The following is a 14810-nucleotide window of genomic DNA, read 5'->3' on the forward strand; positions in this document are numbered from 1 at the left end:
GCAAGAATACTGGAGAGGGTAGCCATTCCCTTCTCCAGGGGATCTTCCTGATCCAGGGATCAAACCTCGGTCTCCTGCATTGCAGGCAGATTCTTTACCACCTAAGCCACCAGGGAAGCCCATCAAATGCATGAGATTACCCATGTTTGAAACTGTAAAGAGGCTTGGCCTTGAGGAGCTCAAATTCACCATTTCCCAGACAGAGACCAAAGATTATAGGGGATCAGCTAATCCCACTCATGTGTCTGAGACCTCATCCCATCTTCTTTCTTTGGGAGCACTTCCTCCTCACTCCCCTCAGAGGTAGGAGGAGCCCCAGGCACTGGTACCTCTTCAGCATCATCATAATCCTCACCAGGGGCATCAGTCCTCTGATCTGGGGCTTCTGAGGGCACAGCAGGGGTCAGATGAAACCACAGTAAGTGGGTTGGTCTGGGAAATACCTAAGATCCCTTCTGACCCAGAGTTTCTGAGCTGCTAAATAGAAGCACCAGTCACTCCTTGTTTCAAAAGATTTTTTCTCTAAGACCATGTTGCATTTTGATGTGTCCATAAACCAAAACATGATTTTACATATCTTAATATTTCCTGTTTGAAAATATATATCTGAAAGCAACTCTCCCACCATTGAACATTACTAAAATATTTTGACAAACTGCTTTACAAATGTTATTTTTAAAACCAGTGTGTGTCACTTATGGTTTGGAACACAGAGAACCCAGATGTGAGACATCACAGAACAGCCAGAGGAGAAGGACAGACCCGATCTGGACACAAGGGATCCCTCTGGTCCATCAGAGGAAGACTGTCCCCCTTACATCTCCTCTCTATGAGGAGGGAAACTCTCCTCCGCAACACTCAGCTGAAGCAGGTCCACCTCTATTACCTGGAGCAGATCTGGAGTCATGGCTGTCCTCACCATCTGACAGGAAGCCTAAAGTGGAGAAAAACAACACACAGAATGACCCTTCCACACCCATGGGACCAGTGTTAAGGCTGAGAAGGGACAGGCCTGGCTCTTGCAGTGTGGACAGAGGCTGGGGCTCACAGGGCTGTGAGAGGCCATCCTGCCACTTTGAAGGAGCCACCTCTGTGAGCCTGGGGCATGAGTGGAATCTGCTGATGTTGAGAAGACATGTACAGCCAGTGGGTGGTGACAACCAGAAGCCCGAGGAGGGCAGGCAGAGACACCCACCTGGGCTGCCCAGAAGACCCTCCTTCCATGTCACAAGGTCATCGAGCATCGGGACATTATCTGGATACAAACTCCCCATCATGCCCAGCTTAGCCTACTACCCCATAATGCCCCAGCTCAATCAGGGTGGACCCCGAGCCCCTCACTCACAAAAGCACCTCATGCCAGCATCCTCTTCATGTTTGCAGTCGCTCTGCCCCCAGGGCTCCACAGCACAGTCCCACAGGGAGGACTCCCGGCCCCCACACTGCACCTCATCCAGCCAGATGCTCCCATTTCCAGGACCAAACCCTGCAGCCCACATGGCTTCCAGGGCCTGGCCACAGCCCAGCTGCTGACACACCGCCTCAACCTCTGCCAGGCTCCAGGAGTCATCGCACACGGTGCCCCAGGAGCCGCTGTGCCAGACCTCCACCCACCCTGAGCACTCGCTGTCTCCTCCCCTGAGCCGGAACTTCTCTCTGTCTGAAAAGGCAGCAGCCCCTCCTGTGACTCCCCTGGTGGGAGGAAGGAGACTCTGAGAGCCACAGGGGAGGGGGCGGGGCTGACATACCTGTGCCGGGGGCAGCAGTTGGACAGCTCTTGGGTCTTCTTCCTGCAAACAGCAAGGAAACACTGGAGCAGGAATAGCTGGAGGTGGTCCTGTCCCCAAATAATATTATCTAAGGTCCTTGGCTCAGCCCAAACAACAGGTGTAAACAGAGGCTCATTATCTACTTGGCTGAGACATTCACTGCATCTTCGCACCTGTTGAAAAAAAATTCTCTATTTACTTGTTTACCAGTCTCCACATCCCAAAACAAAAGCAAACAAACAAACACAGAGACACACAAACACACGCATGCACATTTTGTAGACTCAGTTTCAACTCATCCCTTAGATTGGAAAATATAAAATCAGTCTAACAACACCCTACATGGTTGGGACAGACACAGAAACAGACAGTAAGTCACCTGCAGATGAGATATAGGCTCCCTCCTTTGGAGAGCATGAAGTGTATTTCCAAGGGTCAGAAGGACACTGCCAGAGAGAGGTATCAGCTTTCTGACATCAGATTCCACCTACCCACTGGGGTCTAGAACCTCCCCTAAGAGCAACAGAAGAGTTGACGTTTCCACTGTCCCCACACCCAAGCTGACTGCAGATGATGGACACGGTGACATCATCCATGGGGCTGCAGCAGACACTGCCCCAGGTCCTGTTGTAGAAAACTTCCAGCCACCCAGCACACTGCTGGTCCTCACTCACCATCCTGAGGGCCAGGAACTCTGATTGAAATAGGAGGAGAAAGGACACAGTCAGCACTCCACTCGGTGCTCTGGGTTTCCTCTCAAGAAACTATGACCATAAATTCCTGACCCTGCTGAGGAGGAGATACCCACTAGGTGACAGGACTGAAGACAAGATTTGTCTCCAGTTCAACTGACTTTGTCTTTAATGTCTGTCTTTCTACTTCTACTACAATGATGTAGTGGATACAAACAGAGAGGAAGACCAACCTGGACTTCTATAGGGAGGGGAGCTGAATCATGCTTCCTGAAAAAACCTCTAAAAGAGTATGTGAAAGGGAAGTGATGTGGATATTGCGGAGATGGGCAGAATAATAAACCACAATTGTCTAAGTCCTAATCCCTGGAAGCTGTGAATGTTACCTTTCATTTCAAAAGAGACTTTGCAGATAGTTTTAGATAGACTAGAAACTTAGGACCTTGGGATGGTGATATTAACCTGAAACATTATACATTAACCAAGTAAACCCAATGTAACCATATTCTTGGGCTTCCCTGATGGCTCAGATGGTAAATAATCTGCTACAATGCAGGAGCCCCAGGTTCGATCCCTGGGTCAGAAAAATCCTCTGGAGAAGGGAATGGCAACCCACCCCAGTATTCTTGCCTGGAGAATTCCATGGACAAGAGAACCCTGGTGGGCTATAGTCCATGGGGTCACAAAGGGTCAGACATGACTGAGAAACTCAACATGCATACACACAATCACATCCTTAGACCTACCATCTGCAAAACTGGAATTCTCTTTTTGACTGTGTTTAGAGGGAGATGAGACATGGAAGAAAGGTCAGAGGAGAGAATGTTGTCTGAAGAAGAAGAAAGAGGGCTCTGAGACAAGGAATGAGGCCACGCTGAACCCAAGAAAGGCTGGGAAAGGAGTCCTCCCCAGACTCTCCAGGAGGAACTCAGCCCTGTGGATACTGGGATGTTGGCCCACAGAGACCCTCGTCAGACTCCTAGCATACAGAGCTGAACAGAGTAAGTATGTGCTTTCATTAAAGCATCAGCAGGATCTCCAGACTGTACTACCACAGGGAACAGAGGAAAGAGCCCTGCTTTCACGGGGAAACTGAGAAACGGCTCTGCCAGGAAACACTACTGGGAAGAAAAGACCAGAATCTCAGCTGCTGCAGGAGGAAGTGAAAGCACCTCTTCTTCACGTCTGCTGAAAAGTCAGCCTCAATGGGAGGAAGCCTTCTACTCTGGTCCTTTCAGCATCTCTCCCTCAGGGCTCAGACCCCCGTACTCCAGGGTTCCACCCAACCCTCAGACAGGACAGTGTGCAGCGCAGACCTGAGCAGATGACCCCCGCGTCCTGCTTGTGTCTGCAGTCATGCCACCCCCAGCCTCGGGAAGGACACCTCCACACGTGGGACTCATTTCCAGCACAGTTCAGGTCATCCAGCCACATGGGCCCTGATCCTGCCCCGAAGTGAGCAGACCCCGTGGCATTAAGGGCTTCTCCACAGCCCAGCTGCCTGTACACCACGTGGGCATCGTCCAGGTCCCAGCCGTCTTCACAGATGGTGCCCCAGGAGCCCTGGTCAAGGATCTCCACTCTCCCGGCACAGGGACCAGCTCCGTCCACGAGGTGGATGTCTCTGTTGTCTGAGGAGAGAGAAATGAGACGATGGGGCATTGAACCCGGGAACGAAAAGGGTCTTCTGCCCCGTGGGACCCTCACCTGAGCAGTAGGGGACGCTCTCCTCTGAGGCCGCAGAGCCTGCTGGTTCAGACAGCGAGTCGTTGCACTGGGGCAGCACCTGGGTCTGGTTTCCTGCAGAAACAGCAATGATCAGAGGGCTGGGAGAGTTGGAAGTTTTTAAACATATCCGCAAAATCTTTACTGTCATATCCACTGAGAAGTCAGATCTATGACTCCTTCTCTTGAAGCTCTGCTGACCTTTGTGAATTCCTACTGAGTGACTTCACTTTCACTTCTCACTTTCATGAATTGGAGAAGGAAATGGCAACCCACTCCAGTGTTCTTGCCTAGAGAATCCCAGGGACGGGGGAGGCTGGTGGGCTGCCGTCTGTGGAGTCGCACAGAGTCGGACACGACTGAAGCGACTTAGCAGCAGCAGCAGCAGTAAGCAATAGAAGGGAGTGAAAGTAACATTGCTTGACTCTCAGCAGTAGGTCTGAAAACCCAGGCAGCTTCCTGTGTAATAACTTGGGACTTTGCTTTAGGGCAAGTCTACCTTGTTGAGACTGTCCTGCAGAGACTGTCATGTGCAGGTCTCTGGGCATCCAGTTCAACCCAGCTGCCACGCTTGTCCATGAACCATCCTGCATCCCCAGCCCAGTTGTGTCCTCTGATGATGTCAGCCCCAGCTGATACTGGGCTACAACCTGATAAGACTCCAAGACAATACAAATCAGAGCACATCCCTAATTCTTTACGCAGGAAATCATGAGAAAAGATTAAAAGGAGTTTTAAGCTGGTAAGTTTTGAGGGAAATTTTGTTATGCAGCAATAGTAACTAAACACTTAAACTTACTATATCACTAAGAATTTATGAAGACAAATAAAGTGTGTGTATTGTGTTCAAAAGGACTTGTATATGCATATGCATAGCATCTTTATCCATAACGACTCAAATTTGGGATGCCACCTAAAACTGGTGACATTGCTTTTGGGCCAAAGTAACAGGCAGAAGCTAGATGGGGTGGAGGAGATTAGTAGCAGAAACCTGATGGGCTTGGGAAGTGCTGTCGATGAGGACTGAAAGGAAGTGAGGAAATACCACTGGGGCTGAAGGAAAAATGCACGGTGATCTGTTTTATGCAGAAAAAAATGGTCGCTTTAAGTGACTAGATTTTAAAGTAATTTTGTTTCATGGGAACAGTAACTAGAAAACACTCTCAGCCTCAATAACTCAGTAGTGAAGCAGTAAAACCAATCAATAAATATTTAGAAGATGTGAACAGTGTGATTACAAAATGGAGTATGTCCTGCCGCATCAGTAAACAGGAATGTCAGAGCCATCAGCAATTGGAAGCCTCCAAATGTGAATCTCTGAGCCTGGAGGGCACCACAAAGGAAGCCCCAAAGGAAGAATAATGCCTGTGATCCAGCAGCTGTCAGCTGCCTCAACTCCCCACAGTGAGCAGTGAGCAGAGAACTAAGGATGTAAAAAAATCAAGAAGCTGGATCCTGGCCCCGGATAGCTGAGATGCATATAAAAAGAATGAATTCAGTGAGCCTGGCTGCTTGCATCTTCCCATGTACAGAAGAGTGATAAGTTCTCTGGTTTTCCTTAATGAACAATAATCTTGGATGTTCAGACTACCTGCCTCCTTTGTTGCAACTTCGATATAACCTGACTCCTTCCCCACCTCCTTGGAGCAGTTTCTCGAGGCTGCTTGACATGCTGTCCCCCAGGCTCAAAGTCTTGAGAATTCCCACCAAATAGAACATAACTCTTAACTACTAGGTTGTGACTTTTTTTTTTTTAGGTTGTGACTATTTTTTAAGCTAACACATTTAACAAACATACATCTCAAAATCACAGAATACACCTTATTCCAAGCACTTACAGGTCATTTACTAGGGCTTATCATATACAAAAAGTCAGATCCAAAAAACATTTTAAGGACTAAAATCATTTTTTTAATATTTTTTTTACTAAAGTAAAATTAAGCTAAAACAGAAGACAGATAGTAAAACCTTCTTTCCTGAGGTATAATATTCACACAACAAAATATATTGAGCATATTTTCGTAAGTTTTGACAATCACATGTGCCAGTGTAACCACTACCACAATTAAAATTCAGCATATATAGGATTACCCCAAAAGTTCCTACATGCCTTTTGCAACCAATAAAAGCCCAACAAACGCAGACCCAGGCAAATACTGATCCATCTTCTATCACAGTGTTACTGAATCCAAGCTCACTCTGCTCACCGCACAACAGAACAATGAATCCAAGAGACGAGCTGTTGAGACAAGGAAGAGACTTTAATGGGGAAGACAGTTGCGGGGGTGGGGAGGTGTAAGGCTAGCACCTCAAAATAAGCATCTTGTCAGGGCCTGGTTGTCAGGCTCTTTTATGGATCAGAAATGAGGGAGAGGTGAGGAAACAAAGTAAAAAAACTATTCAACCCTTGCAAATGTCCCCTACAATGGCTGTCCTTAGGCAGGGGGATGTATTAGTTTCATTTCCTTCAGTTCAGTTCAGTTTAGTCGATCAGTCATGTCCGACTCTTTGTGACCCTGTGGACTTCAGCACACTGGGCCTCCCTGTTCATCACCAGTTCCTGGAATTTACTCAAACTCATGTCCATTGAGTCAGTGATGCCATCCAACCATCTCATCCTCTGTCGTCCCCTTCTCCTCCCACCTTCAATCTTTCTCAGCATCTGGGTCTTTACCAATGAGTCTGTTCTTCACATCAGGTGGTCAAAGTATTGGAGTTTTAGCTTTAGCATCAGTCCTTCCAATGAATGCTCAGGACTGATTTCCTTTAGGATGAACTGGTTGGATCTTCTTGCAGTCCAAGGGACTCTCAAGAGTCTTCTCCAACACTACAGTTCAAAAGCATCAATTCTTCAACGCTCAGCTTTCTTTATTGTCCAACTCTCACAACCATACATGACCACTGGAAAAACCATAGCTTTGACTAGACAGACGTTTGTTGGCAAAGTCATGTCTCTGTTTTTTTATATGCTGTTTAGGTTGGTCATAACTTTTCTTCCAAGGAGCAAGCAGCTTCTAATTTCTTGGCTGCAGTCACCATCTGCAGTAATTTTGGAGCCCCCCAAAATAAAGTCTGTCACTGTTTCCATTGTTTCCCCATCTATTTGCCCAGAAGTGATGGGACCAGATGCCATGATCTTAGTTTTCTGAATGTTGAGTTTTAAGCCAACTTTTTCCCCTTCCTCTTTCGCTGTCATCAAGAGGCTCTTTAGTTCTTCTTCACTTTCTGCCATAAGGGTGGTGTCATCTCCATAGCTGAGGTTATTGATATTTCTCCCAGCCATCTTGATTCCATTTTGTGCTTCATCCAGCCCAGGTTTCTTCACAGGTGGACAACTCAGGTTATCTCCCTGAGGCAGGCCATCATATAGGTTTACAATAACAAAAAAGAGTTAAAGTCACACAGGAAGATTCAATGTAAATTTTAAACTAACCCTTCCAGGTTACAACAATAGATTAGTTGTGTTTTCTAAGATTTAATAAAATCATACAATAGGTAATCCCTTTCACATGGCTTCTTTCAGTTAGCACGCACTGAGAGTTTCTGTGTAGTTGGATTTATGAGTAGTTTATTCTTTGTATTGTTTAAAGCTTCACATTGTTGAATATGCCATAATTTGTTTTCCATTCTTTCTCTAAAGAAAATTAGAGTGGTATATTATTCTTTTAAATAAAAATATTCTGACTTTTCTAGCTTAAATTTTTTCTGGACATATCTTTTCATTCCTCTTGGGTAATAGAAATGTTGAGTAACATAAAGTTGTCTAAGAGCCATTTTCTTATACATTATAATCATCAGTATATGAAGGTTCTAGTGTATCAGTATCCTTCTCCAAACTTCGAATTGTCAGTCTCCTTAACTCAAGTCATTCTAGTTTGTAAATTTATCTCATGCTTTAATTTGAATTTCCTTAATAACTAGAGATATTGAGTATCTTTTCATTTATTTATTGGCCATTTGTATATCATCTTTAGGGAATTGTCTTTCTTAACCTTTTGCCCACATTTAAACTGGGTATTTCTTATTTTTCTGTTATAAATTTTTCACTTCCTCAGGATACAAGTCCTTTGTTAGACATATTTATTGCAATTAATTTCTTCCTATCAGTGGAATGCCTCTTCGTTTTCTTAATGTTTTCTTTTAAAAAGAAAAGCATTTTAATTTTGATGAAAATCACTTCTCATTTTTTAACGATTAATGCCTTCTCCAGGATCATGATAGTTGTTCTTATATTTTCTACTACAAGTTTTATAATTGAATTTTTATGGGAATAACCATTTATTGCAGCTACTTTGATGGATTGGGGGTTTTCTGTAGAGTGAAGATGGGGGAATGGGACTTAACAATGTGAAATAAGTATAACAGTTCATTTTCTCCCATGCAGATATTCAGTTAGCAGATGATTTTTTGAAAATATTATATTTTCCCCTTTGAAATATCTCTGTGTCTTTGTAGAATTTCAACTTATATATGGATTTGGATCTCTATTGCTGAACTTTTATGTTCTGTTGATATATTTAGCTATCCTTATTCAATGACCACATTGCTCTGGATACATTGCAGAAAACTTGAAATCAGTTTGCTTCTATTTTTGCCCTTCTTTTTCAAAATTGTTTTGTCCATTCTAGTTCCTTCACATTTAAGTATATAATTTATAATTGAGTCATAAAGTTCTACAAAAATATTGCTTGGATTTTTATTAGGATTAGATTGATCATATAGATCAGCTGAAGCGAATTGACAACCCTCTTATGTTTTCAAATCCATGAACCTGGTATACATCTTTCTTTTCTTAGATGCTCTGTGACTTTCAATGTAAAGTCCTTTAGATAGTTTGTTAAGTTTCTTCCTACATATTCAACAGTCTTCATACTATGATAAAGGGAGTCAGATGACTGAGATGGTAAAGAGTCTGCCTGCAGTGCGGGAGACCTGGTTCAACCCCTCGGTTAGGAAGACGCTCTGGAGAAGGAAATGGCAATCCACTCCAGTACTCTTGCCTGGAAAATCCCATGGACAGAGGATCCTGGTAGGCTACAGTAGATGGAGTCCCAAAGAGTCGGACATGACTGAGTGACTTCACTTTTTTATACTATGATAAGTGGAATTTTTCCAAATTTTCCCTATATTTTGCTACTATTAAAAAAAATACCACTTATGTTTGCTTTATGCTTCATTGATCATTCATGAAGACAGTCTATGTATGTGGATAAACTGTATGTAAGTCATCAATCTACGGCCCTAAGAAATGTGAACAAGCTAGTCCTGCATGTGACCAGTGGAGTTTCAAATTTTAAACAGCACGTTATATTCGTTTAGTTATTCCTCCTTATTCAGTAATTTTTCTGCTACTTCTATGACTCCTCATCTTTGATTTTTACAGTTTAATTATAGTGTTTCTGAGAGAAGGTCTTTTGCATTCGGATTGTAGGGTGACCTATTAGCGTTATCAACTTGAATTTTCAAGCCTCTCCCCAAGTTAGAAAAGTTCACAGCTATTATTCATTTAAATACACTTTCTCCCACCCTCTCTCTCTCTTCTTCTAGACCCCCAATTACTTTAATAATATTTGTATGTCCGATGGAGACCCATGAATCACATAGGATATCTTTGTTCTTTTTTACTCATTCCATTAGTTCTCCACTGACTGATTATTTCAAAGGTTATATCCTGTAGCCAATGATTCTGTCTTGAATTTGATCTGCTCTGTTGTAGATGCTCTCTATTGCATTTTTTTTCCATTTCATTTATTAAATTCTTCAGCACCAGAATTTCTATTTCATTCTTTTTATAACTTCTCTTTATTAAATTTCTCATTTTGTTCACCTATTATTTCCCTGACTTAATTGAATTGTCTCTCTGTCTTTTCTTGTAGTTCATTCAGTTTCCTCAAAACAGCTATGTTGGATTCTTTACGAACTGGATCACAAAGTTCCATGTCATTGACGAGCTGGATCACAAAGTTCCATGTCATTGACATGTGTATCTTTGTCAGTTTTGCAAAGTTACTGTTACTCTTTGGTGATGACATCTTTCCTTGATTCTTCAAGTTCCTTGCAATTTTGCCCTGCTGCTTTTGCTTTAGATGTAGAAGACACCCCATCAAATCTTTACTAATTACCTTAAGGGAGTGTGTACTCTTCTCTGACCTTATATAGACTCACTTGCTCTACATTTCTTGTTCCTTCTTGTAACAGAAACTAGCTTTTATGCCTTGTCTGGTGCTTACAACTCACCAGGCAGTTGGAAACCTCTCTTCTGTTTTGCAGAATGTTGTGCTACATCTCAAGTCTATGGTTACCTCCTTGCCCACAGACTCTAATCTATTTTTTCAAGATCACTCCATGTACTGGAGTTTGCTCTCATTTCCACACTTGGGAACATACAAAAGCAGCTGTCAGAACGGTGACAGTAAGTATGAGTTTAGTACTCAGGGGATTCTAGTATCCACAGGCCTAAGGAAGGAGACTTTTGTTGACATTCTCCTAGAGGCTTGTGGATGGGCTTCCTGATCAAGCCCTGAGCATAGTCAGTACTAAGTTGCATCCCTTTTACTCCCTTTGCCATTTTTAATGACCTTTCATATTTCCTCTTTGCCCACAGTCAAGGAGGTTCAACCCCAGAACTCTGGGTTTGCTGGAGAGAAATTGGTCTCCCCAGCAGTACTCAGTGGGCACTAGCTCACTGTTCTCCTTTTCCCCCATTGGAGAGGCCCCACTGGATAGTTCAAGTTTATGCTGTGTCACCTTGGAGTGAGGGGCAGCACTGGCAAAATTCTTTAATCCTCTCCAATCATTCAAACTTTCGTTTGGCTCAACAGAGTACTGAAATCCCCCTTCAGGAATCCTGGACTTCTAACAATTTTCCTAGGTGACTAACCAAGTCAGCACTCACCACGTTTTTCCAGATTTTGCATGACCATAGTCCAGGGGGTTGGGACTGAGTCCAATCTGTACCAATGTCTATCTGCCTTACTGGATGCCCAGGTGGGTGATCATCTTCATGTTGGATCCCACAACTTTCACAGAAGCTCTTTTAATTGTGGGTGTATGGTTAATTACTTGTTATAGAGAGAAGCAAATAGGAGGGATATCTTATACCACCATGATGCTGATATCATTTCCTCTTTACCAAGACTTAAACATTTAGCTAAAGTGAAAATTCTTTGAATAGTACCCGTTTAAATGACACAAGAACCAACAGAAAATCTGAATAATTCTGCCTTATTAAAAAATACAGAATTTATATTTAAATTTTCCTACTATGAAACCAAAAGAAAACAACTTCAGGTTCAGATTTATTTCAGAAAGAAAAAAAAAAACAGTTAATAATAACTTGTGAAATCAGAATGCCCTGAAATTGAATAATGTCTTTGTACTTAAGAAATACATGCTGAGATACATGGTAAAGGAATCTGATGGGTTGGTAATTCTCACATGATTCAGCAGGAAAGAAAAAAAACTACCCTGACTGAGATATATATACTTATTTCTTATACATTCCTCTCCATGATTATACTTAAATAGCCATGTTTACTTAACAAATGTGTTTCCCTTAATGCTTCTTGCCCCTGATCTGAAAAATGAATGAATAACAATAGAACCTGTATTTCATTGTGAAACTTCAAACTTCTGAAGCCAGTTTTCCCTCACTCTCTGCTCTTGAGGACATTTCACTCCATGAGCATCCTGGGTAGCAGTAGCCCTTCTCTCTCTTACCTGAGCAGATCACAGAGGCCATGTTTCCATGGGAACAGTCAGGACCACCCAGGGCAAACACAGGGCATTCCCACAGGAAGGACTCATTACCCAAGCAGTGAAATTGGGCTTTCCAGAGCTGATCACTTCCTTCTGCTCCTTTTGGGGTGGAGATGGCAACTCCACAGCAGAGCTGACAACAGACAATATTGGCATTGGCCAGACTCCAGTGGGGGAGGCACAGAGCGCTCTCCATCGTCCAGAAATGTTCGTCTCCACCTGCCCCTCACACTGAGAGGAGCCGTTTTTCATGAGCTGACCTTCTGTGTATGCTGGTTGGAAAAGACAAAATTTCAACTAAATCTCATGTTTTCTCATCTTAACAGAGTGTGCAGGGAAGTTAAAGTCCTGATCTGCATCCCACCTGAGCAGACAACCTGAACAGCTCCACTGTGATGACAGGTGCCCCCTGGACAGGGAACTCTGGGGCAGGACCAGAGCTCAGGCTCCTCCCCTTTACACCTGAACTCTTCAGCCCAGACCAGGCCATCGGACTCTCTGAAGGGCATGTGTCCCAGGACAGACACAGCCTTGCCACACCCCAGCTCTGCCCAGATAACCTGGGCAGTGGGGAGTGTGAAGTTTCCATCAGACACTGGGATCCAGGCTTCTCCTTAAGTACTTCTACTCACCCTGAGCAGGGTCCATTTGTGCTCAACCAGGCGCACAAATCCTAAGAGAAAAACAACAATAAACCCAGTAAGTGTTCATGATCCTGGCTTGACAATTGGAAACAATATGTCACAGTCAATGATGTGAAAGCTTTTCTTTTCCAGGAGTGGAGCATAAAGAAAGAATTTAAAAGTCACTGTCAGAGTTGCATTTTCATGAGCAAGTTTCTGAAAAGAAACCCAGAAGCAGGGTCAGCTTAGAATGACTGAATCCCAAAAATATATCCTTTGACGTTGATTAGAAATATGAATTCCTTATCTAGAGGCCAGGAAACTACAGGGCCCAAGACAGATCATCTGTAATGGCTGAACACCAGGAATGTATATTTTAGCATTAGTTGGAGAAGTATATTTTTCATTTAGGAGCCTGGGACCTATAGAGCCCAAAGATATAATGCATAATGTGTGGGCACTCAAACTTGAGTATAGAGACATGAAGAACAGAACTAACCCAGAGCAAAATGGCTATAAGACAGTAGAGACCTATCATCTAGACAAAGTTAGAAAGCTTTCCTAAGACTTGTGGGGCTAATAGTCTGCTCAATTTTCTCCACCATGAGCCACTCCTCAAGTGGCTTGGGGTAGAGAAAAGCATAAAGGTTGGATCCATGTATGCATGCCAACCTGTAGATGGATGATGGCCCAAGAGAAGAAATACTGACATAATAACTAATCCATTTTTATGCTACTGAATTTTATTTTTCTGATAATTTTTGATGGCAAAATATTCCAAGAATTTCTTAGATGACCTAAATGGGAGAAAAGATTAATCTGTTATGTTAAGTAAGCTCAGAGGGTCACAGGAGAGACAAGGGGTGGTCTTAGATATTTCTCTTAAAACCCTGGGATTTGTCAATGAACCTGGGAGAGAGTGAGTTCTGAGTTGAAGTTTACATGAGTTTACAAGAGTGTAAGTTTACAGTGAGTTTGCCAAAAAGCTCCTAATACAGGTTTTTCTTCTGAGACAGGAAGTATAGAAAATGCTAAGGAGTGATATTAATTGATTTTAATTCTATCATTGTGCTAATTCTGTGTTTATATCTTACATCAGTGAGATGAAAAAAAAGAAGGTTCCCCAACCCTCATTCTCCCACAGAAACAGTGTCCCCAGCTACATGCCTGCCAACTCCAGACAGAACTGTGAACACAGAAGCTGCTCCCTGATGTGGCACCAACCCTGCACCACTTGGTCCTGGGCAGTCCTCTCTGCCCAGACATCCAAATGCCACACCATTTGGCATCCCTGACAACAGGATTGTCAACTGTGGACGTGAGTGTGAGTGCAGATTCTTGTGCACCCTGCAACCTAGGCTCTGCCTCACTTTACCACACAAGGGAGGCAATCCTGCCCCCTTCAGCACCCAGAGGAAGCAACACCCATCCATGCACCTGCCAACAGGGCCACTGACCAGAGACGCAACAGCAGCCCCAAAAGCAGCCATGTAACCTGACTCCAGCTTTGGGGACCACAAGACCAGGGGCAGTCCTATCGGTTCAAGGACAAGGCAGTAGATCTTTATTTGTTGAAATCATTCTGTAAATTCTAGAAGTGTCTGCTCCTTCAAATGCACACTCACTAATGCAAGCCTACACAGATCATGAAGAACCTGGAAGATATGATACCACTTAAGGAAACCAGTAAGTCTCCAGCAACCTACCCTGAAAAAAATGAAAATTTATGAACTGTTTGACAAAAAAATTTAAAATCATTGTGTCAAACTCAGTGACTGTAAGTGAACACAAACAGATATTCAAGTACCATCAGGAAAAGAGTACATGAACAAATGGCAAAGTTTAATAAAAATAAATAAATAGAAAACACAGTGCTCATTTTGGCAGCACATATACTGAAAAACAGAAAACACAAAAGGAAACCAGACAGAATTTCTGGAATTCAAGGATACAATAACTGAAGTGAAAAATTCAACAGAGTGCTTCAAGCAAACTGTATCATGCAAAACCAAGGATCTGCAAACTTTGCTTTGCTAAGTCACTTCAGTCGTGTCCAACTCTGTGCAACGCCATAGACGGCAGCCCACCAGGCTCCCCCGTCCCTGGGATTCTCCAGGCAAGAATACTGGAGTGGGTTGCCATTGCCTTCTCCAATGCATGAAAGTGAAAAGTGAAAGTGAAGTCGCTCAGTCATGTCAGACTCTTAGTGACCCCATGGACTGCAACCCACCAGGCTCCTCCGT

The 14810-nt window shown here is 43.4% G+C and overlaps 1 pseudogene; it reads right to left on the reverse strand.

Moving 5' to 3' along the window:
- Positions 1 to 227: 227 nt before the first annotated feature.
- On the reverse strand, positions 228 to 13849 carry LOC128048246 (antigen WC1.1-like; annotated as a pseudogene).
- Positions 13850 to 14810: the final 961 nt, after the last annotated feature.

The sequence above is a fragment of the Budorcas taxicolor genome, chromosome 5 (genome assembly GCF_023091745.1).
Source record: "Budorcas taxicolor isolate Tak-1 chromosome 5, Takin1.1, whole genome shotgun sequence".
NCBI lineage: Eukaryota > Metazoa > Chordata > Mammalia > Artiodactyla > Bovidae > Budorcas > Budorcas taxicolor.